At 38.8% G+C, this 26,397-nt stretch overlaps 1 pseudogene; it reads left to right on the top strand.

The window, feature by feature from the left end:
- Positions 1-16,272: 16,272 nt before the first annotated feature.
- On the top strand, positions 16,273-17,342 carry LOC149229888 (protein IN CHLOROPLAST ATPASE BIOGENESIS, chloroplastic pseudogene; annotated as a pseudogene).
- Positions 17,343-26,397: the final 9,055 nt, after the last annotated feature.

The following is a 26,397-nucleotide window of genomic DNA, read 5'->3' as shown; positions in this document are numbered from 1 at the left end:
AAATCACTGTAAGATCCATCTGCTGACCAAACAAACCAACAAGACTCTTCCTCATTCAGATAGCCTCTCAAGTTGCTTGAATAAAAACCATGTACACTGCTTCCGTTGAACTGAGTGCAATTGATCTATGTTTCTTGTTGTACCAAGAAACGATTTCCGACCCAATACTGAAGATACCACCTGATGTGCTCTTCCTAACAGATGGACTCCCTACCCAATCTGTTTGGTGAAGCCTTGAAGCTTCACTCTCTCTGTCTGTTGGTACCAAAGACCAAATTGAGTGGTGCCTCTGAGGTATCTCAACATATGTTTGGTTGCCTTCCAGTACAGTTTGGTTGGATTAACCATAGCTTGACTAAGTTGTTTAACGGAATAACACATGTTCGGTCGTGTGTTCACTAAATACATGAGTGAACCCACAAGATGTCTATAAATAATAGCCTACACTACTTCGCTGGAAGTAGCGTCCTCCTTCCTCCAATTACCAACTATAGGAGTCTCCATGGGTTTACTGCTCTCCATACTTCAGTATCTCATTGGCATAGTTGCCCTGAGAGACAAACATTTCCTCATCTCCTTGCCACACTTCCATCTCCAAAAATTAGTGCATGATCCCCAAGTCCTTCATTTCAACTCTCTTGCAAGATCCTCTTTGTAAGACTTGATCAACTTATCATCACCTATAAGATTCAAATAATTGACATTTAAACAATAATCAACAATTTACCTTCAATCACAATATGTAAAGGTTTGCATCTGCTTCACTTTTGGTGAAGCCCAGCCTAGTGAAATAATTATCAATCTTGGTGTACCAAGCATGGGGTGCTTATTTTAGTCCATACAACACTCGCTTGAGTCTGCACACATGTGACTCTCTATTGAAGGTCTCAAATCCTTTAGGTTTCTCAATATACACCTCTTCCTCAATCATGTCGTTGAGGAATGTTGTCTTTACATCCATATGATGTATCTTCCATTCCATCTGTGTTGATAGTGCTCGAATGGATGTAATTGATGAGTACCTTGATACATGCAAAAAAGTCTCATCGTAATCAATCCCCTGCACCTGAGAGAACCCTCTGACCACAAACCTGGCCTTGTTTTTCTCCACACTACCATCATCTTCTTACTTTACCTTGTAAATCCATATACAACTCACCACTGACATGTCTTCTAGTCTTGGTACCACTTCCCAAATATTTTTCCTGATAATGGAGTCATACTCCTCATCCATGGCATCAAGCCAAACTGGTTGCTGCACTACTTCCTCAAAAGAGTATGGCTCAATCTCTACACTCCTGCTCATCAAAGCCATGTAGCTAGTGTACCTCTAGTGACCTCCTCTTCCTGCATTGTGATGTGAGTGCTCCAAAATTCACTCTAGCATCATGAAATAACTTGTTAGCTTCTCTGGTGTGCTTTCTCCCATCTCTAGAAGACTCTGCATGAGTGGGTGTTTCCACTTCCTGCTCCTCTGCATGTGGTTGCTCCACATCATCCTGAGATTCATCCTTTGGACCTAAAACCTGCTCAACATCATGTAGCTAAAGCTCCCTTTCAAGGCAACGTATCAAGGCCTTCTGTTCATTGAACTTCACATTTCTAGGAACCACTGCCATCCTATTGGTTGGTAGGGACACTCGATAGTTGTGAGGTGTATTAGTGTACTCCACAAATATGCCCAACTCAGTTGTTGGATCTAGCTTTTTCCATGCATCTTTGGTAAGTTCATGGCAGTAGACTAATGAACCAAAGATCCTGAAGTGTGCCACATCTGGTTTCTTCACTGAAAAATCCACTTCTGGTGTACTCATCGCGAGAATTCGAAGAGGGCTTATATTCTGCAAATAAATAGTTGTGTTGCATGCTTCAATCCACAAGTGTAATGTTAGGCCATGATCATGCAACATCGCTCGTGCCGCTCCCACAATACTTATGTTCTTCCTTTCAGCCACCCCATTTTGTTGTGGGTTATGAGGTGCTATCAACTCTCGTCGAATGCCTTCTGATGCACAAAATTTTTTAAACTCATTTGAAACATACTCTCCACCATTATTGCTTCTGAGAGAATTAACTTTCCTGTCAGTATCTTTCTCGACCAGTGCTTTAAATTCACAAAACTTAGCAAACTTACGATCCTTCTTATGCATGAAGAAAATCCAACACTTACGAGAAAAACCATCAACAAATATTACATAATACCTGTGTTTGGTCATGGATGCTGTCGAGAATGGTCCACACACATTTGAGTGAACTCAATCAAGGATCATCTATGCTCGACTATATTTGTCATGAAATGAAGCTTTGGTGGACTTCCCCAATGTACACCCTTTGCTCTAGTGTACCCTTGGGAAGCCTTGTAGAAATTTTCTATAAGATCTTCAAAGCGCCCTGATGAAAGTGACCCAATCTCCTGTGCTACAAATCATCGATGTCTCGGATCTACACCTTCTTTGCTTTAGTGCTCAAAGTAGCACAATATTCTACCTCCTATTTGTAGAGGTTCTTCACTTGAACCCCTATCCACTTCACCTGTCCTATGGCTATGTGATGAAGGAACACATTTCCCTTACTAAATATCACATCATAGCTTCTATCCTCCAATATGGAAATAAAAGCCAAGCTCTTCTTCAAACCTGTAACATCCATAACATCTCGCAAAGTGAGGGAAAAACCAATCTCCCTCTGAAAGGTAACTGTACTGATGCCAATTGGGCTATACCTCCCATCATCACCCATCTCGATATGCATCAGGATATCCTTCTCCTTCAAGTTATTGAAGAGCTCTTTGTTACCGATCATATGGAATGAAGGTCCACTGTCTAGGTACCACACATTACCCATCATCGATGGCACCATACAAGCGATGAGGGTAAAATCTAGTTCGAATTGTGAAGCAAAAGCTTCGTCTGTCGCTCCTCCTAAGGGCTTCTTAACGACCATCTCATGACAGTGAAAACAAATGATCTTCGACATGTCATCCTTTTGGCTACCCTTACAAGAATCGGATTTGGAATAGGATGACTTCCCCTTCCCTTTATGTGCGTTACCAACTAAGGCACAATTCTCCTCATCATCATGCTTTGATGAGGATCAGTTTCTGGTGTTCCACCGAATCTCTTCTTGTACCAAGTCGAATCAAAATCAATCCCACTCTGGTAGCTTCTCCCTCCCATTAACTGAGTCTTGGTAACTATGCCAACTCTTGGGAAGTCCTAGAAGTGCTAGGCTCACCATATCGTCTTCAGCAATAGTAATCCTGACACTTCCAAGATCATCCCGAGATTGGATGAACTTGGTCAATTACTTCGGAATTGAGTCGCCCTTCTCAATCTTGATCTTTATGAGCTTTTCCTTCAGTGCCAACTTCCTGTGGTCACTTCTATTTTGAAATAGGTTTGTCAATGCCTTCCACATTGCAAATGGATTTTCCTTGCCGTGCAGATTCGAGACAATATGATCTTGAACTCCTTTTGGGATAATCCTTCTTGCCTTTGCCACACACTTTCTCCATTCAGCCAGATCTTTAACATCAAATGTTGGAGGATTTGGAATATCATGATCTATGAATTCATTCATCCCATTGTCTTCCAACACTATCTCCATCCTGTCCTTCCAAGCTATGTAACTCGTGCTGCCCTCGAGGGCATACTCAAGTCTCAAACTGTAGAATGACATCATGTTGAATTTGAAGTATGAAGCTGCAAATTCAATTTCACCTGCACAACAAATTCGTATTCTCCACTTCTATAATGTATTCAAATTTGATACCATGTAGATTTTTACTGTAGATTTAAACTGCTTATGTGATATGATAACAAGAATCTAATTTATTCATCAGCATAAACCAAATTTGATCGATGAAAACACTAAGTAGAAAAGGAAGAATTTCAATTGCACATAACGCAATATTTTTCTGGGGAAAGCAATTGATCAAAACCATGACTATCTATATTGCATTAGCTAGAAGATATGAGAAGAAAATACAATGCTTGTTCAACCCAAACAATTCCTACACAAGTACAATCTCTCTGTCTGCTTCACAAACCAGCTCATGCCAACACTTAGCGTATTTTTCTCCCTGCTAAGCCCTTACTTCCTTGCTCAATTCCTGGGAGAATTAGCCCATATATAATTGGGAAATTCCTTGCTCATAACTACATAATCCATCATAGGCCTTCTACTGATTGCATGCACCATATGTACAACTTGGAAAATTATACAACTGATAGTACACTGTCCTTGAACTCTAATCTCAATTGGGTCTTCCTCTGAACTGACATGCATGAGTTATTTATCAGTGAATATTCAGTTAACTGGTGGATCAATGAAGATGCACTGAAGTTGATCCCCACTACTAGACCTCCTACTAGTTCCTCCAACTGTTTGAACTAGTTTAACTAACTATAACTTAGTTAGACTGATTTAATTAATTACAACATAAAAGAACTCAACCTAAACCCCTAAAATTTAGGAATCACTCTACATGAATCTAGATAGACTTCCAACTCGAATTTACTGATCCAACTAAGTCAAATTAACTTAGTTAAATATTACAAGTTTCTATGAGAATACAATTTTGATCTGATTCCTAATTTAATTCAAGGACAAATTAAATTATGATTTCTTCTTGCTATTTTTAACAGCAATATAACATAATCAATTTCGCTAAATATAAATTATACAATATCCAAAACCCCAGCAACCATATGTGTCTTTAGTGGCATCACCAATGATATATATACTTTTCATGAACACCATTATGCAACAAGAAATTCTTAATAAATCATAATGCCAACAATGCACTATTAGAAGCATAGAAAATTATTCCCTTGAACTTGTGCCAACTATTCACTGTTATATTTGATCATATCCATATTCATCAATCAATAAAGCCATTAAAAGGACCAAAACAACAATGTAATACTACAACAACTCATAAACTACCATAAGCCAATACCACTTCTAAGTAGTATTTGAGTGTCAACAGACTGAAACCAACCATTGTCAGAACTAGAAATCCAAATAATAACTAAATGAAGAATTTTAGAACCTCTTCCTAAGTTTGTCCCACTGTTTCTTCCTCTTACAGAAACATACGCTACTATCTAGATCAAAACTCACATATATATGTGATTGTACTTCATAATATCCACATACATAAGGTAAAATGTTGAACCTTCATAGCCACAACTCCCCCTGAACTTGTTTTGTATGTTCATGTTTCACTATTACTACATCGTATGCACTATCAATAATATAAGAAGCATGAATGTCAAATCATGGGAATCATCATTAAGATATACATATGTATAACTCCTCTTGAGATCATACATCATTGATCTTGAGGACCTGATAATCATCTCCTGCTCTTCATGAGGTCTTGTACCTCACATCACTTCTGCTGTCATTGTCAGAAGAAGATTTAAAAATAATGGATTGCAGTAGGGTCAATCTTCCCTATGTTTCTGAATGATGTTCCTTCTTCCTCCCTATCTGTTTGCAATTTCTAATTATGTGTTGGAACTCATCCCATCTCCTGGTTTTGTTTTGCATACATGACCTGTAATCAGTGGCCTTATGCCCAAATGAGTTACAATATAAACAATATCCATAAAACCATCCTTTGTGCCTAGGAACTGATCTTGATCTTGATCTAGGATATTTTCTTTTGTGTGGCTTGATTCAGTTTTCCTTTGAACAACACTATATTGTTTTTTGTCATCACGTTGTGTATGTAAAGCCATGAGATTGTACCCAATGCTAGTCTTGATAAGAGGAGAGGATTGTTCATTAATAATATTCTCCAGAGACTCATATGCCTTTTCCCACTTGTTGATATTCTCATAATCTTCCTTTAGGGTCATAAAATCAGATTCTAATGTTTCACAATGATTTTCCTTTTTTGAATTTGTTTTCTCATGCTTTATGTTCTTCTATTAGTTGCTTCTAATTCCATCTTTAACATGTTTATTTTCTCAATCATATTGTTTCCTTTTGTTTCCAATTCTTTGTTGGTATTCATGAGTTTATCATTCTCCTTTAGTTCTTTCATTAAATCGTCTACCTCCAACTATATGATTCATTAATTGATTGATCTTCAAGATCCATCAGTACTTGATAATGACTCTTAGAATCTGAATTTGAATATTCCTAGTCATCGGATGTGCTATGAATATATTCATTAGAGTAAAATATTTTCTTTTCAGAGTACTTCTTTTCAACAAAATTCTTTCCATTCTCTTTATGATTTTCTCGATATGGACATTTGGATGCATAGTGGACTAATCTTCCATAGGAAAAACATTTAAAGGGAAGCTTACCTCTGAATTTTCCAATTCCTACTTGAATTCTCCTCACAAAGTTTTATTCTTCCTGATAGCTTATATCTTTGGGATATTCCTTCTCATTCCCTTTATGTGTGGCTTTAAAAGTTGCTTCTTTAATATCTGATGGACCTCCTTTTCTCATCTCAAAGATTGTTAGGATCCCATGGAATTGTTCAATAGTGAGATTTTTCAAATCCTACATTTCTTCAATAGCAAAGACTTTGGAATCGAACATCAAAGTTAGTGATCTCAAAAAAATTTCAACAATAGTAGCATCCTTTATTTCATCACCAAGATTTCTCTTTGAATTAACAATCTCATCTAATCTAAGGAAATATTCTGCAATGCTTTCATCATTATTTATTTTAAGTGTCTCATATTGAATTCTAAATGTTTGAATTTTAACACTTTTACTTTTGTGCCACCCTCATAAATTTGGATAAGATTATTCGACATTGCCTTTGCAGTGTTCAGCTACATGAATTTCAAAAAGTTTGACTCGACCAAGATTTCCAAGATGGCATTTAAAACCTTTGCATTGGTTTCATACTATTTCTTCCCTGTAGTATATGTGGGAATCGAGGTTGGATATTGATATCTACCTTCAACAATTGCCCATAAATATGTAGAAAGTGCCTGCAAGTATGCCCTCATTCTGACTTTCCAAAAGAAAAATTTAGTCCCATTAAATAAAGATGGCTCGATAGAAAATACTTCTTCTTAACTACTCATCTTAACAGATTCTCCCTTAAGTGATCAAGCTTCTACTGAGGGACCTACTTTGATTCCAGATGTTGGGAAATATTGAGAGAGGGGGAGGTGAATCAATATTTTAAAAATCACTTAAACCTTTCAATTTCTTATTCAAATTTCTGTATGCTACTGTCATTAAGTAAACTAGCGTATGTACACGACTATGATGAAGGAAAAACACATATATCTGGTTAAATAAATTTTCATATATTTCATTATCTCTTCTAATTTAACGAATGTCTCACTACTTTATTAGCCTTTAATTAAACAATAACAATGAGCAGTAAGAAAAGAATAAAACTTCACACATAAGAAACACATCAACACATGAAGACACTAGGATTTTTAGGTGGAAACCCAATGTGGGAGAAAACCACCATTGTCATCGTATTTGTCTTCATATTTTATTGTAAAGGAAAACATCTTAATATATTGTAGTGGAGAAGACTCATACTAGTATGTAGACATTCACCTACAAAAGGCCACAACCTTCTCTCATTCTCCAGAACGCACTGGAAGGGAACTCCAACCCCTTGATCTTGTTTACTGACACCCACCAGAAGGGAGCTCCAACCCCCTAATCAGATTTACCACCTAAAACTAGAATGAAGCTTCAACTCCCTCACTGAAGGGTCCAACCCTCAACACCTCTATGGACCATGTTTCATAATATTTCATATTGGATCCTCCTGAATCACAACATCAAACCTGTAGGTCACTTTCCGTCATACTTTTAGACTGGACCCACTACCATCTTTTAAGCCCAATATCCAATAACAATTTTGAAACCAATCACTATATCAAATCACTCAACCATTGAACCAACTGAATCATCAAAGAAATCACTCAATCTTGATCAATCAATACAACTAGATAATATCAATGCACAACTACTCATCAAAAGCCAAACATTGTTACCCATCACAAAATCCAACTACTTCTACTACAAACCTTGAGAAACCATATGTCATAATATATATGCTACTGTTTTGAGTCATACTCACATATGTACGTGCTTCTCCTTAAGAGGAAATGCATACAAATCTCTACATATTGAACCACTAAGTCTAAATCATTGTCACATTGAATCAATAAATGAATCACATACTAAACCTATCACATATCACTGAATCAAGTATAGATCATCACATAATAGCATCATCTGGTTCAACATATCTTTCCATAAACAATTCAAGCCAGTCGACACTATCAAACACATATTATCATAAGAGAGACTTCATTGAAAGACAACAACAAACATAATAGAACTGAACATACATCATTAACAACTCATACTGCAAAACCCTAATAGATGCATGTGACTCTTATAAATCACTTTTGCATATGTACGCACTTATCATTCACCACACGTGTGTAGAAATTTGTCCATACTACAAAATATAGACGTGACCTCCTAGAAGCAAATCCACGTATGTACACAACTTCTGAATGGAAAACTAGCATACATATTTGTAATCACTAAATCATACCCTCACTTCACAACACAACATCTATCAAACCCAAATATTGGCATACAAATTGTTACAGACACATCATAATATCATCATCACAAATCTATCAAACCCTAAATATATTATCCAATATGTTCTCATTTCACATCTATTAGATCTAATCCATATCCATGCTCCCTTGTGCACACCTATTTAAGATCAAGTCATTCATAAATAATCCATCACATACACACTCTAACACTTTATCACCATCTCCTTATATAGTATAAGCCTTAGCCAATACCTTAGGCCAATCCCTTAGTAATGTTGATGGACTTCTTTGATAGGATCAAATATTTGTTGTCACACTCATTACTATGTGCCAATGCCATGGTAAAGACCACTGGTATTCATAATACCATTGTGTAGAAACTGTAGGTAGCTTCTCTGCATCATACCTGCATATGTATGCGACTTTTCTTCACAGGACCCGTGTATACTTTCCTAAACTTCACCTTTATCATCCCTCTATCTCTGAATTGATATTCCTTTTTCTATGTCGCTAGTATAATCTTCATAACCATCATGCTGACATCATTATCAAGTAGGTTTCCATCAAGGACAACACATTAGTCATAATGCCAATAATATCTCCCTTTGGACTTGATGGCAACCACTTTGGTGTTCGGTTACCACCACCTATAGATACCTTTGTAGATACATGTAAACACGTCTATAGACATACCAAGATTCTCTCCAATAATTCTTCTCCAAAGACCAAGTTACTCTCACCCTTTTACATCTAGAGCAAAGGGCTGGCCAATGCTAAAAGAAGACTTATTTCTCCGTTTGTAGAGAGTATCATTGTAGGTCTGATCCGTGGAATATGAAAACTAGCCATGCTCCCCCTAAGCATATGCTAAATATTCTAGAAGATTTTCAATGAAGTACATGACTTTATGACTCAACCAAGAATGACCTTTCCTATCACCAAGGGCTCATGCTTACATCAATCACCCACATAGTGAGGCTAAATATTTGACTTAACATTACATCAAACGCCCAAAATGGGATTATATATATAATTGGTTTGACCCCCAATATTCCAAACATGATTGAATATTACAATTATTACATCATGGGTTTTTACATGACCTTTACATCAAGAGACAGATGTGGAACTTATAACCAAAACCAAATACCTCAATAGTGAGGTAGCAAGATCATGATAGTCTTCAACAATCATCATACACCATATAGGATCCTGCAACATGAACATCATCATCATGAAGTAAGATAGGAAAATGTAGCATCAATCTTCATCAGTATCACCATGTGACCAAATATGTAATTCTTTAAAGCATCACTAAGTACTGAAGTAGAAGTGCAATAAATTTCTATCAGAAACTCGTCCCCTTGACCTCATATCATAAAGGTCAACATGATATTTCTATTTGTAGGAAGAGCCACAATCCACGTACATCAAAGACATATAGATCTTTTGAAACACAACAACATATATTCTCAAGCATCAACAACATCATAATTTACACATGAAATTCAAGCAATATGCATCATCTATAACTTCACCAACAAGAAGAGATAATGACAACAACTCTAGATTTTTACTTGTAGATTCAACAGCTTGATGAGCCCCAAAAATGGACAATTATTTGGGCTCATTCAACCTCCTAAGTTGACTTAATCCACCATTCTCATTGGTTTATTGCATGTTTTTGATTATTTTTATGTTAATAGAGTGAATTTGGTTAGTCATTATGCCAACAAGTCTAATGGGTGCTTTGTGTAGCCTTTTTGGTCCACTTGGAGACAAAATTGAAGGTCTTAATGAGCACTTGGCAGCCAAATTCGTGGGAGAACAAGCTAGAGGATTTGTAGGAAGGTGTCCCCCTCATTTATGGGCCCTTACCTCGAATTCTCCACCATCAGCTCGGAGTTCAAAGGCCACCAAATCAATGAGCACAAGGGCAGCCAAGCAAGTCAAGTAGGACTGCTGTTAACTACAAGTCTTGGGCAGCCAAGTCCCTAAATTTTAGGAGGACTGTTGGGTCCTCAAATTGTATAAATAAGAGGGCTTAAGACCTCATTTCAGTTAGTCATTTTGGGTTAGCTAGTGGTTAGTCATTTTGTAGCTGGTAGTTAGTCATTTCATAGTCTTGTTGTAGTCATTTTGTAGTTCGATTTTTAGGCAATAGATTAGCTTTGCTTTCAGCTCATTCTCAAGCTCTCCTTGTGGACAGTTTTGATGTAACTCTTCATTTCTTGATTAATAAAGATGAATCCAGCTTTGCACCAGCTCTAAATCTCTCTTAGGAGGCTGTAGCTCTTGGGGTTGGGCCCATCTCAAGCGCCCAATACCTCCTTTGATTATCTTTATGTGTTTTTGCTGCATTCTTAGAATAAAATCTGCTATTTAGATCTAACTCTTGTTGTGTTATTTAGTTTGTTTTTTTATGTGTAAAATAGCTTTTCATGCTCAGATTTAGTTGACAGGTTGTTAACAGAAAAAGCTTCAAGAAAAGGGCCATCAAACATCTGTGGTTTCACCTCTCCCTTAGTGGGATCAGGAGCTGTGACTAGGATGACTTTGCTGCCCACAAAAACACTGATTTTGCTTTGCCATGCAATCACTATTGTTTGACTTTCATGTGTAGAAGTTGGTTACAAGTTCAAACTTTCATTTGCTTATTTGCATGAGTTAAAATACATGGTTTCATTGCAGGTCACACTTCTGTTCATTCTCTTTACTAACAGCTAGCAAATTAGGTCAACGTAACTAGGTCTTTGAATTTATAAGTTTTGTTGGTTCAGATTGGAAAAATGACTTGCAGAGCACCTGTAACACTCCTTCATCTGCTTATTCTCCATCAGCACCATCCACTCCACCCTCTACTTAGAACCCTTGCTTCACGTTTGCCATTCGCTCCCAAAACCCTAATTTTTGTGCAACATTGCTTCACTCTCCCTTGAACAAATCCAATCGCTCCTTAGCCTCATCCACCAAGTCCTAGGCCTCTTCACACCCCTATTTCACCTCCATACTCGTTCCTCCACCTTTTTCCCTCCATCCATTCTCCAAAATCCTCTTTTCAGAACATCCTGTAGAAATCTCTGAACATCCTGTAGAACCCCTGCAGACTTCCTGTAGAAGCTCATAAACACGGTTCCTTGGCAGCCAAACTTTGTGAGACTCTCTGGAAGGGTGTTAGGGATCCCTTAGACCCTCTCTGTACCTTCCCAACCTTTCCCAAGCATTTCTCTTCCCTGATCCACCTCTGCACAGTCAAAAATAGTTAAAAGCACATGCATGATAATTCTAATAACTTAAACAAAAATAAAAAAAGATGTTTTCTTCAGATAGTGATAACTTAGATACATGCATTTTACCTTCCTAGAAGTAATGGCATCTCTTCTCGTAGTTTGCATTCTCATTTTTGCATCAGTAGGACTAGTTGGTAGAATTAGGGTTTGCTAGGGTTTGTATTTCTTCTTGGCTTTCAGTTTCTTTCCGCAAGTAGATTAGCTTCCTTTGAGTTAGCTTTCGTCCATCAGTTAAAAAGCTTCTTCTAAGAGCTCATAGAAGTTGGCTTGAGCCCCTAGCGGACTTGTGCCAGCTGACCAAGTGACAACTGCGGCAAGAGCTAGTACTTGTGCATACAACACCGTCGCTTCCAAGTTTGTTACGAACTACTGGGTTGATAAAATTAGAGATAGGAAGCTCCAGGAGTTGTAGCATTATTGCTACAATACTGGAGCCCACCATCTTTTTGGCGCCGTTGCCGGGGAAGCGTCAGAGTATTGGTGATTGTCGCTTTTCTTCTATTTTCCTCTACAATCTTCTTCTAAGTAGTTTATTTCGTTTCCATTATGCAATTCGTTTATGCAAAAGTATATTAGTATTTCCCGCTTTCATAGATTAGCATTTCTTGCTTTCATAGATTAGCATTTCAATTCCGCAATTTCATTTCTGCAAGTGTAGATTAGCATTTCAATTCTACAAGCGTAGCCTAGCATTTCATTCCTGCAATTTCATTTGAGCAAAATAGATTAGTCCTTTCTTGCTTTCATTTCAATTCCGCATTTTCATTTTAGCAAGATAGTTAGTTGTAGTTCAATCTATTTCAGTTTTGCAGGTAGAAGTAGGAAAAAAGAAAAAATCAACCAAAAAGATTTCATTTCATGCCCTGTAGGAGTAGAGATAAGTTAAAAAAAAAATGATTGCACAACACCCCCACTGCTTCACACAACCAACGTTCTCTCTTCTTCGATGGCTGTGATTAAAGAACCCTTGGGTGGACATCAAGGCATATTTAAAGAACCTCTAGGGAAGAAGAAGAAGAAACCATTCCTCTGGAGCAAATGGCTACAAGCAGAAATGTTGGGAGCAGTACCTTATCCAAAAATGAATTTGCAAATCAGATCGAAGATTTCAAGAGTGATATGAGGCAGTTTCTTGCCATGCAACTGGATTCCTTGCGGATCCAAAAGAAGCAAGAAGAAGCCAAGAGGGCTTTGGCCATTTTTTGTCCTAGGTGCACTAGAAAGCATCCTAGGAACGAATGTCCATTGTACTCCATAGAAGTGTGTTTTGTCTGTGAAGAATACCATCCTACAGATCAGTGCCCTTCCTTACCCAGATTCAAAGCTGCATATCAGAGAGCCAAAGGAGCCACTGAATCACTCTATTACATGAACCAAAGTTGGCCGCATGGACCTAGATCTTACCAGCAAGAACTGCAAGGGACACCCGAGACCTATTATGACCCCTATCAAGCCACTTTCATGCCTTCTTGGGGTCCCCCTGCTCATCCTTCCTGGTCTACACCTCCTCCTTGGTCATATTCTCCTTGTTCCTTCACAGATTCATATTATGCCCTACCAGTTGCTCATTCATTTCACTCTTATGCTCAGCCACAGCCTCAGTGGAATGCACCTTATCAGGAGTGGAGGCCCCAGTACAACTCTCATCCCGCTCATTTTCCTCCACCACCTGCTCATCCACAACCATCACCTCCTCCTCCACCAAGGCAACCCCCAATGCCTACCCAACCACAATGCCATCCATCTCCATCTCAATTTCACACCTCCACTCAACTACCCATACCATTTCCAAAGCCATACAATGGAGCAGCTCAACCCCATTGCAAATCTGAGGCACAACATATGCAAATGACTCCTCTTGAGCTCAATGATCTTCACCATAGCTCAGGAAAAGCATTGCAAAAAAGAGATCATCTTGAAAGCAGTGAAGGATCACATCCAGCAAAAGAATATTCAAAAGAAGAGATCAAAGAACCATGGGCTGCACTTGATGAAGAGAAGAGATCAGAATCAGAGATCGAGAAAGCTTCATCATGGTTACCATCAAATCTTCCATGTATTTAGGAGAAAGATCTTCAAAAAGAGGAAGATGAGAAAGTCATGTTAGAAGGTGACATGAAACATGATCCAGATCAGCAAAAGAACCAAGGATATCAAAGCTATATTGAGATATGGTTTCAGAAGGTCACTAAGTTGCAGCGGTACTCTCTTCCTCAACTATGTTTGATCCCTTCAAGGTCAGACCATTTGGTCCCTGAGATCTGGATACCTATCCAAGCATGCATTTCGAGCCTCCACATCATTTTTTCTCTAATCTCGATGTGCACATGGCTCCATTGGAAGTATTCTTATACTTGAAAATGATTTTGTTTTTCAAGTAGGGTAGGGTAGGAAAAAAAAGAAAAAAGAAAAAAAGAGAAAAAAAGAAAAAGAAAAAAATGAAAAAAGAGGAAAATAGAAATCTAAGGTGAAAACCTCCTCGGAGGCGCCTTAGATTGGCTCATTGATTGAAAACCTCCATGAGGCGGTCAATGGGTTGGAAAAAAAAAGAGAAAAGAGAATAAGATCTTTGGGTGAAAACCTCCCTTGGAGGCGCCCAAGGCAGGCAATTAGGGCGAAAACCTCCATGAGGCGCCCTAGTTGTTTTTCAAAAAAAAAAGAGAAAAAGAAAAAGAAAAATGAAACTAATTCCATTGGCTAATTGCAGGTTGCAAGAAGGACGTTTCATGATAGAAGGAGCACTCAAATCAAGATCAAAGGAATTTCTCTTGTGCCTTCTACAGGAAGCTCTGTATTTCTACAGGAAACATCCTATAGAACCTTTGGACGAGCCAAATCCAATTTCAAAAGTGAATCTGATGGTGGGAATCTATTGATTAGGCCTACAAGCACTTGTGTGTCCATCCCTTGCCTTTATCCATCATTTTTTCCACCTCCTTGTGCTTCTCATTGTGCTTCTACAGGAACTTCCTGTAGAAATTGTGGGAAACTAGACATGGATTTCAAAAAGTGGTTTGGCGAACATTGTAGCTTCCTCAAGGGTTCAGAAGCCCTCATGCAATCTTCCAACTCCTCCTCCATCATCTCCATACCTGCATCACAGCCCAAGCTCAGTTTTCCCTTCCATGCAAACACATGCAAAGTGCCTTGAAGCAAAAATCCATAGAACAAAATTTGTTTTTGCCATAACTTGAAAACCATGCATCCATTTGACAAACCGTTTTATGGGGAATTGGACAAGGGTGATGGCAACACGCCTGAGCAGTTTCAGCCAATTCCGGTTCACGGTTTCCAAGAAATCAGCCTCCATCACCATCAGCCATTTTTGCATTTTCTCCATATCCGTGCATCCATTTCAAAACCTGTTTCATGGGGAGATGCACATGGGCGATATTAACCTACCCAAGCAGTTTCAGCTGATTCCGATGCACGGTTTCTGAGAAATCGAGCTCTGAAATCTTCAGCCATTTTCCATTTTTCTTGAAATCCGTGCATCCATTGATCACGATTTTGCTATGGGAGATGCATAATGATGATAGGAACATGCTCACCAAGTTTCAGATCAATCCAGTTTACCGTTTGAGAGCAATGGCGAAAACAAGTTCTGGTTTTGTGACCGTGCAGCAGCAGCAGCTTGAAGGTGCAGATCTGAACGTGGAAACAATTGCATGCAGCTCAGATCTGGCCAGAGGACACCTGCACAAGGAAAAGCAATCAAATATCAGCAGCCAAGCCACATGCAATCAGAAAAACCAATGCATGCAGCAATGACAGGCCACAGCAGCTCACGGCAACCATTCAACTTCGAGGTATGTGACTGATCTCATTCTTCTATTGCATAAATTTAATTTGAAAACTGCATGAATTGATGGAATGGTGGAATTAAGCCACGGATTAGCAAGGCTCAACCGATTGTCTTCTCTAGCACTCAGCTGGAAGTCACGCAGTACACGTGGATAGCTGACTTACGTGAAAATTAAAGCAACAAGGAGTGTTGGTTGTTTAAACCACGACAGTGATTACAGGGGGAAAACACAGAGTTCAGGAACAAAACTTCTAGTTGCATGTGGCCACGTACACTTGGCCACTTCACTCCCTCACCACAAATCATGCCGTAATTAAAAAATTGCTCGGCTGACTCTCACCATCCGCTGATTAATTTGCATTTGTGACATTCTTAGCTGAAGTATGCATCCTCTGCTCCCACAATCGGTTAACCCATCAACCTCCATGGAGCTTTGCGGCCTGTTCTCGAATTTCACTCGTGCATCGGGCTCACTCAAAGGCAGAATCACACTCTACAGGAAACGGGTGGGGTCTTCTACAGGAAAGTGCAGCAGAGACTTCCAGAGCAGAGAAGCCTAAGGTTCTTCATCAAGTTTGGAGCTTGAAGAAAGATGGACAATTATCATATGGCCAAGGGTGAAAAACTTGTCCCTCCTTATGCTAGACGGGGTATAATTCCTCTTGCAATACCACTGTCAGAAGACCAATCAGGTGCTTTCACAGCTCTTCTAAGATGGCCAACCAGTCCAGAAGGCATGGAGATGCCCGTTGTACGAGTTCAGAAGTATGGTGTGTCACGTTTAGCTAAGACTGTAAGCCACTGATTTCAAATTGAAAATGAAGCTCTTGAAGTCTTGCATGTGGATCAATATATTCCTAGGATTCTGGTAGAAGAAGATTGGAATGGCTATGAGGACGCAGCAAATAGCCTCTATGCTGCTTCAGGAGATGCTGGCAAGAAATTGTATAAACAAGGGGATGTAGCTGAATCTAAAATTGGAAATCTTGATGTTTATTTGACAAAGAAGGTTGCATTGTTTCCAGATGTATTTGAGCGTATTGCATTGGGTCATTTGGAAAGAGGCGACCAGGTTTCTGCATTGGTGACAGGAGAGCTTTACGTGAATAGGAAGCACTTTCCTGGATTTGGTCGGCCATTTGTGTTTAATGCAGAGTTTTTTTTTGAACATTGGTCGTAAGCTTGAAGCTAAGGATGCTGCCAAAGTAGCATTAAAATTACCGTGGTGGACAATAGGCTGCAGATATGAGGAAGTTGCTAAAATTGCAGGCTGGGGAGACGAACAAATTGAATACATGAGAGAAAGAGTTACAGATGAGGGAAGGCGTGAGGATATTCAAAAGGGGAAGGCACCTGCTCAGGTGGCTCTTGACCAGGCTGCATTTTTGATGGATTTAGCTTTTCTTGATGGATCCTGGCATGACATCCAGGATCAACTTGCAGCTTACTACAAGGAAGCTGGGTTAGATACAATAGCTCGCTTTATACTTTATGATTGCTAAAATTAAGTGCAAATCCACACACATTGTTCTCAAGGAAACAGAAAGGTCCTGATTTGGGATCAATCTTTGTATCATAAAATTAGAGCGCACGTCTGAATCAGTGTTCCGCCAATTGAAATTGAAGTGTAGTAGCTAGAGCCAAGTAAGGATACAGAAAACTGGTCAGAAAAAAAACAAGTAGGGACACACCCAAGACAGCCACAACACAGTTCAAGGAGAAGGCACCCCCAGCCAAGCAAGCAAAATCAGAGAAAATTGGTTCTACAGGAAGTTAGCAGACTGTTTCTACAGGAAGACAGAGGACTGTTTCTACAGGAAGCCAGCGAACTGTTTCTACAGGAAGTTTGAAAAGAGGGAAGCCAAAGGAGAAATCAACCGAGACGTTAGCCAATCAAGCCACCAGGGCCATCAAAGACGAGGAGAGAGATTGGTTGCTCAGAGGATGAGCAACACTTTCAGTAGGGGGGTGATGATGAGCCCCAAAAATGGACAATTATTTGGGCTCATTCAACCTCCTAAGTTGACTTAATCCACCATTCTCATTGGTTTATTGCATGTTTTTGATTATTTTTATGTTAATAGAGTGAATTTGGTTAGTCATTATGCCAACAAGTCTAATGGGTGCTTTGTGTAGCCTTTTTGGTCCACTTGGAGACAAAATTGAAGGTCTTAATGAGCACTTGGCAGCCAAATTCGTGGGAGAACAAGCTAGAGGATTTGTAGGAAGGTGTCCCCCTCATTTATGGGCCCTTACCTCGAATTCTCCACCATCAGCTCGGAGTTCAAAGGCCACCAAATAAATGAGCACAAGGGTAGCCAAGCAAGTCAAGTAGGACTGCTATTAACTACAAGTCTTGGGCAGCCAAGTCCCTAAATTTTAGGAGGACTGTTGGGTCCTCAAATTGTATAAATAAGAGGGCTTAAGACCTCATTTCAGTTAGTCATTTTGGGTTAGCTAGTGGTTAGTCATTTTGTAGCTGGTAGTTAGTCATTTCATAGTCTTGTTGTAGTCATTTTGTAGTTCGATTTTTAGGCAATAGATTAGCTTTGCTTTCAGCTCATTCTCAAGCTCTCCTTGTGGACAATTTTGATGTAACTCTTCATTTCTTGATTAATAAAGATGAATCCAGCTTTGCACCAGCTCTAAATCTCTCTTAGGAGGCTGTAGCTCTTGGGGTTGGGCCCATCTCAAGCGCCCAATACCTCCTTTGATTATCTTTATGTGTTTTTGCTGCATTCTTAGAATAAAATCTGCTATTTAGATCTAACTCTTGTTGTGTTATTTAGTTTGTTTTTTTATGTGTAAAATAGCTTTTCATGCTTAGATTTAGTTGACAGGTTGTTAACAGAAAAAGCTTCAAGAAAAGGGCCATCAAACATCTGTGGTTTCACCTATCCCTTAGTGGGATCAGGAGCTGTGACTAGGATGACTTTGCTGCCCACAAAAACACTGATTTTGCTTTGCCATGCAATCACTAGTGTTTGACTTTCATGTGTAGAAGTTGGTTACAAGTTCAAACTTTCATTTGCTTTTTTGCATGAGTTAAAATACATGGTTTCATTGCAGGTCACACTTCTGTTCATTCTCTTTACTAACAGCTAGCAAATTAGGTCAACGTAACTAGGTCTTTGAATTTATAAGTTTTGTTGGTTCAGATTGGAAAAACGACTTGCAGAGCACCTGTACCACTCCTTCATCTGCTTATTCTCCATCAGCACCATCCACTCCACCCTCTACTTAGAACCCTTGCTTCACGTTTGCCATTCGCTCCCAAAACCCTAATTTTTGTGCAACATTGCTTCACTCTCCCTTGAACAAATCCAATCGCTCCTTAGCCTCATCCACCAAGTCCTAGGCCTCTTCACACCCCTATTTCACCTCCATACTCGTTCCTCCACCTTTTTCCCTCCATCCATTCTCCAAAATCCTCTTTTCAGAACATCCTGTAGAAATCTCTGAACATCCCGTAGAACCCCTGTAGACTTCCTGTAGAAGCTCATAAACACGGTTCCTTGGCAGCCAAACTTTGTGAGACTCTCTGGAAGGGTGTTAGGGATCCCTTAGACCCTCTCTGTACCTTCCCAACCTTTCCCAAGCATTTCTCTTCCCTGATCCACCTCTGCACAGTAAAAAATAGTTAAAAGCACATGCATGATAATTCTAATAACTTAAACAAAAATACAAAAGATGTTTTCTTCAGATAGTGATAACTTAGATACATGCATTTTACCTTCCTAGAAGTAATGGCATCTCTTCTCGTAGTTTGCATTCTCATTTTTGCATCAGTAGGACTAGTTGGTAGAATTAGGGTTTGCTAGGGTTTGTATTTCTTCTTGGCTTTCAGTTTCTTTCCGCAAGTAGATTAGCTTCCTTTGAGTTAGCTTTCATCCATCAGTTAAAAAGCTTCTTCTAAGAGCTCATAGAAGTTGGCTTGAGCCCCTAGCGGACTTGTGCCAGCTGACCAAGTGACAGCTGCAGCAAGAGCTAGTACTTGTGCATACAACACCGTCGCTTCCAAGTTTGTTACGAACTACCGGGTTGATAAAATTAGAGATAGGAAGCTCCAGGAGTTGTAGCATTATTGCTACAATACTGGAGCCCACCACAGCTTATGTGATATGCTTAAAAAAAGACAAGAATCTACTCTACTCATCAGTGGAAACCAAATTTGATCGATGAAAACATTAAGCAAACAAGTAAGAATTTTAATCACACATAAGACAATATTTTTCTGGGGAATGCAATTGATCAAAACCTTTACTATCTATATTGCATTAACCAGAGGATATGAGAAGAAAATACAATTCTTTCTCAATCCCAACAGTTTGTGTACAAGTACAATCTATCTCTCTTCTTCACAAACCAACTCAAGCCAAGACTTAACCAATTATGCTACCTGCCAAGCCCCTACTTCCTTGCGCAATTCCTGAGAGAATTAGCGCATATTTAATTGGGAAATTCCTCACTCATAACTGCACAATCCATCATGGGCCTTCTACTGATTGCATGCACCATTTGTACAACTTGGAAAATTATACAACTAATAGTACACTGTCCCTGAACTCTAATCTCAATTGGGTCTTCCTATGAACTAACATGCATGATTTAAGTATTAGTGAATCTTCAATTAATTGGTGGAGCAATGAATCTGCACCGAATCTTATCGCCACTACTAGATCTCCTACTAGTTCCTCCAACTGTTTGAACTATTTTAACTGATTATAACTCGGTTAGACTGAGTTAATTAATTACAACTCAAAAGAACTCAACCTAGACCCCTAAAATTTAGGAATCACTCTACATGAATCTAGATAGAATTCCAACTCGAATTCACTGAGCCAACTAAGTCAAATTAACTGAGTTAACTATTACAAGTTGCTATCAGAATAGAATTTTGATTTAATTCCTAATTTAATTCAAGGAATAAATAAATTAGGATTTCTTGTTTCTATTTTTAACACTCCCTCTCAACAAGAAAGGGATTATCTACTACCCTGATCCTGCCTCTGTGAAACTTGAATTTGCATCTTGACAATGCCTTTTTCAAAATATCTGCATCCTTCTCCTCAGTAGGAATGTACTCCAGTAACATGATTCTCCTATGCACACAGTCTTGAAGATGGTGATACCGGATTCAATATGCTTGGACCGACCATGAAAAAAGTATTCTCAAAGAATTTGATACAACTCTGATTTTCATAGTAAATCACTATTGGATCCATCTGCTGACCAAACAAACCAACAAGAATCTTCCTCATCTAGATAACTTCTCAAGTTGCTTGACTAGCAGCCATGTACACTGCTTCTGCTGAACTGAGTGCAACTGATCTATGTTTCTTGTTGTACCAAGAAACGATTACTGGCCCAACACTGAAGATACCACTTGATGTGCTCTTCCTGACAGATGGACTCCCTGTCCAATCTACATTGGTGAAGCCTTGAAGCTTCACTCCCTCTGCCTGTCGGTACCAAAGACCAAATTGAGTTGTGCCTCTGAGGTATCTCAACACATGTTTGGTTGCCTTCCAATACAACTTGGTTGGCTTAACCATAGCTTGACTAAGTTGTTTAACTGCATAACACATGTTTGATCATGTGTTCATCAAATACATGAGTGAACTAGCAAGATTTTTATAAATAATAGCCTCCACTACTTCACTGGAAGTAGCATCCTCCTTCCTCCAGTTACCAGCTAGAGGAGTCTCCATGGGTTTACTGCTTTCCATGTGGAACTTCTTCAATATCTCGTTGGCATACTTGCCCTAAGAGACAAACATTTCCTCATCTCCTTGCCACACTTCCATCCCCAGAAAGTAGTGCATGATCCCCAAGTTCTTCATTTCAAACTCTCTTGCAAGATCCTCTTTGTAAGACTTGATCAACTTATCATCACCTATCAGAATCAAATCATTGACATATAAATAATAATCAACAATTTACCTTCAACCATAATATGGTAAAGGTTCACATATTCTTCACTTTTGGTGAAGCTGTCTAGTCAATTTAACGTCTTAAATTGCTTTACATAAATTATCAATCCGGGTATCGTAAACTGATGAAGTGTGGTGCACCATATGTGCTTAGTTAACCTTTTTCTTACTTCGTTGTTTTATAGATTTTATTTTGTTTTGGGGTTTTGTTTTTGTTGGTTTCATAAAGTGTCTAATGCAAATGGAAATCCTATTCTAAGGTCTTAAGAATACTTTCAAAGGACAAGTATGGATAGAGATTTCAAGACAAGGCCTAAGGCCTAAGTCCCTAATGGTAACTTCCAAAACTTTAGCACTTCAAAAGATCTCAAAACATGTTATTGGTGGAATTATTACTTGAACAAAAGTGTAAATATGCAGCTACTTCAATCAAAATGGAATGCAACAACCAATCAATGAGCTAGTGACTATGAAACCCAGTATCCTTGCTGCTGTATGAAAAATAAAGTAAAAACTGAACTTAAAGCAACTCAAAGACTGAAAGCAAAGCAACTAATTCATCACACTACTTCAACTCTTCTAATCCTTTACCCTTCAGCTCAATCTACCTTATGGGAAGAAATCATGAACAAGTTAAGCAATATGATATCTAAATTGCAAGAAATTAAATTGCATAAAGGAAACTAATCACACTACTTCAACTCTTCTGATCCTTTACCCTTCAGCTCAATCTACCTTATGGGAAGCAATCATGAACAAGTTAAGCAATATGATATCTAAATTGCAAGAAATTAAATTGCATAAAGGAAACTAATCACACTACTTCAACCCTTCTGATCCTTTACCCTTCAGCTCAATCTACCTTATGGGAAGCAATCATGAACAAGTTAAGCAATATGATATCTAAATTGCAAGAAATTAAATTGCATAAAGGAAACTAATCACACTACTTCAACTCTTCTGATCCTTTACCCTTCATCTCAATCTACCTTATGGGAAGCAATCATGAACAAGTTAAGCAATATGATATCTAAATTGCAGGAAAGTAAATGAGCAAAACAAAACTGATTGAAATAACAATGTTGGAATTAGAACTCAAAAAAATAAATCAGCAGAAGGACAAGATGATTCCGTCATGTCATTAGTCATTAAAAAGCTATGTGCATTACTAACCTACAATCAACCGGTTGAACACACTTGCATGAATTAAAATTGCATGAATGAAAAATCTAATCTATCAAACTTGAAAGCAATTAAATGACATAATGAAATCAAAGCAAAATTACAAAATGAAATCTACTCTACCTTACATTCTAATATGCTCCATGAAATCTACTTCACATCTCCTTCCATGTTGAGAACATCAAAGCTTTATTCAAATTCTTCAAAATTACAAAGTACAACAAAGTTCTCCAAAGCTTTCAAAAGCCATCAAGGAAGAACTACAAACTCCAAGCTAAAGAACTCACAAGCTAAAAGACTTAAGAACTCCAAACTCTAAGCTAACAAATGAAGGAGAGAGATCTCCTATTTATACAAAAATATGAGAAGCCATCTCATTAATGAGAGTCCATGAATCTCTCCCTCTACCTCTAGAGTCCTAATCAAAATAGGAACTGATAAGACACATGTCTTCTTAGAGTTACAATACAATTAGGAGATGTGACACATATCCTCATGATCCCATGATTATTTCCACTCAAATTCGAATTTGGCCTTAGAGTGCCACATAAGGGTCTTCTAGAAGCCTCCTTTCAACCTACACATGTCAACAATCTCAACCCATTTGTTAGGTATAAGCATATGCACATTATTTTCTAATTTTTAACCACAAATTCACTTAAAAGGCTTAGAATTAATAAATATTGGAAAAACATAAATGTGGCCCAATGATAATGAAAGTGGGATGAATGTGGTGACATAGTAGTGAAATGGAGGTGATATAATGGACATAATAGTGAAACTGTAATGGAAATGAATGACATTTTCAAGACTCAACAGAAGCCCAACCAGTTGAAATAACTATGGATCCTGGTGTACCAAGCATGGGGTGCTTATTTCAGTCCATACATCGCTTGCTTGAGTTTGCACACATGCGACTCTCTGTTGAAGGTCTCAAATCCTATAGGTTTCTCAATGTACACCTCTTCCTAAATCATATCGTTGAGGAATGTTGTCTTTACACCCATATGATTTATCTTCCATCCCATTTGTGCTGACACTGCTCGAATGGATCTAATTGATGAGTACCTTGATACATGCAAAAAAGTATCATCGTAATCAATCCCCTCCACCTGAGAGAACCATCTGGCCACAAACCTGGCCTTGTTTTTCTCCTCACTACCATCATCTTCTTAATTTACCTTGTAAATCCATCTGCAATTCACCACTAACATGTCTTCCAGTCTTGGGACCACTTCCCAAACATTGTTCCTGATAATGGTGTCATACTCCTCAACCATGGCATCAACCCAAACTGGTTGTTGCAATGCTTCCTCAAAAAAGGATGGCTCAATCTCTACACTCTCGCTCATCAGAGCTATGTAGATAGCGCACCTCTCTAGTGACCTCCTCTTCCTACATTGTGATGCGGGTTCTCCCACATTCACTCTAGCATCATGAAATAACTTGTCAGCCTCTCTGGTGCGCTTTCTCCCATTTCTGGAAGACTGCAAGAGTGGGTGTTTCCACTTCTTGCTCCTATGCATGTGGTTGCTCCACATCATCCTAAGATTCATCCTTTGGACCTAAAATCTCCTCAACCGCATGTAGCTAAATCTCCCTTTCAAGGGAACATATCATGGCCTTCTCTTCATTGAACTTCACATCTCTACGAACCATTGTTTCACGATTTAGTCCTTACTACCTAAAGTTGCACGAGACCCCTATACAAGATCTTGGTTTGGGAGTCCAACAAATCCACGCGCTACTACAAAATTTGTCTGGAAATGCAGATTATGAAATAGGATAGGACACCTCGACCAGAGGCGCACGAGGAGGTATGGTGCATAAAATGCAAAGGCCAGGGGCATGATAAGGACCACTATCCAGTTTTCGCAAATTACTTGGTGGGAGGAGGGCCGATGCCATTATGATCTGAGGCTCAAGCAGGATCGAGCGTGGCGCCTGAATTGTGGTGCACGATCTGCAAAATAGGAGGAAAACATGCCACAAATAATTGTCATCTATTGCAGAAGTATAAGCGAACGTCCCAACAATTGTTTTGTAATTTTTGCAGGTCGGTAGGCCATGATGAGTGCACCTATAGAAGCTATGAACTAATGATGGATCAGACTCCTGCCTACATAGTACAGACCAAAACATGAGCCCTCAACCCAAATGCAGGAATGGCGCACGCTAGATTTCAGGGGCGTGGACGGGGTCGAGGTGGAATGGGACCAGGAAGGGGTTGCGGACAACTAATTTGTTACAATTGCGGAGGGCCAGGGCACTATGCCCGCGATTTTACGAATCCTAAAAGAACATCATGTTTATATTGTACTCAATTTGATCATGAGGCAGAAGACTGCCCTACACTGATAGCGATGTTGCGTGAGAAAGGTGTACTGTAGCCTCCCTCGACTCTGAATTTTCAAATGATGAGGTCTGATCCGTGCAAAGAGGACCCAAATGTAAGCATAGTGCTTAGAAGTGGTATCACGACAGGAGATGACAAAGGTAAGCAGCTTGAAGAAAGGGCGTGGATTCGCAAGGCTCCTACAAAGGAACCTGAATTTGATTTGGAGCGCACGAAGGAGAGATTCATGGAAGCTAAGAAGAGCTTCACGGAGGCCTCCACTTCAAGTAGTAAGGATCAACTAGAAATAGAGATGGATCCTTCAATGTTCACTACCTTTTTGGAGACATGTATGAAACTGTTGCACTACAGAAGGTTGTAAAATGACAGCAGGAACTTATCACTAGGTGCGCTAGGTTAGGAGAACCGCACATAGTCTGGAATTAATATCAGGGAACAAATATCCGGACCAATTTTGGGGCTTGACCCATTTTGGTCGAGTCAAACTTTTTGAAATTCATGCAGCTAAACATGACAAAGGCAATTTCGGATAATCTTATCCAAATTTATGAAGGTGACACCAAAGTAAAAAGTGCTAAAATTGAAACATTTAGAATTCAATATGAGACACTTAAAATGAATAATGATGAAAGCATTTAAACTTTTTTCCTTAGATTAGATGAGATTGTTAATTAAAAGAGAAATCTTGGTGATGAAATAAAGGATGCCACTATTGTTGAATTTTTTTTGAGATCACTAACTCTGAAGTTCGATTCCAAAGTATTTGCTATTGAAGAAATGTAGGATTTGAAAAATCTCATCGTTAAACAACTCCATGGGATCCTAACAATATTTGAGATGAGAAAAGGAGGTCCATCAAATATGAAAGAAGCAACTTTTAAAGCCACACATAAAGGGAAAGAGAAGGAATCTCCCAAAGATATAAGCTACATATCAGATGAGGAAGAATAAAACCTTGTGAGGAGAATTCAAGTAGGAATTGGAAAATTCAGAGGTAAGCTTCCCTTTAAATGTTTTCCTTGTGGAATATTAGTCCACTATGCATCCAAATGTTCGGATAAATTTTTAAAGGGGGATAAATCGTGAAACTGTAGGCAACTTCTCTTCATCATACCTGCATATGTACGCGACTTTTCTTCACAGGACCTGTGTATACTTTCCTAAACTTCACCTTTATCATCCCTTTGTCTCTGAATTGTTATTCCTTTGTCTATCTCGCCAGTAGAATATTCATAACCATCATGTT

The sequence above is a fragment of the Pinus tabuliformis genome, chromosome J (genome assembly GCF_031772625.1).
Source record: "Pinus tabuliformis cultivar Carrire ecotype Pingquan chromosome J, CPIR1, whole genome shotgun sequence".
Classification (NCBI taxonomy): Eukaryota; Viridiplantae; Streptophyta; class Pinopsida; order Pinales; family Pinaceae; genus Pinus; species Pinus tabuliformis.
This window is presented reverse-complemented; position numbering and strand designations above follow the sequence as displayed.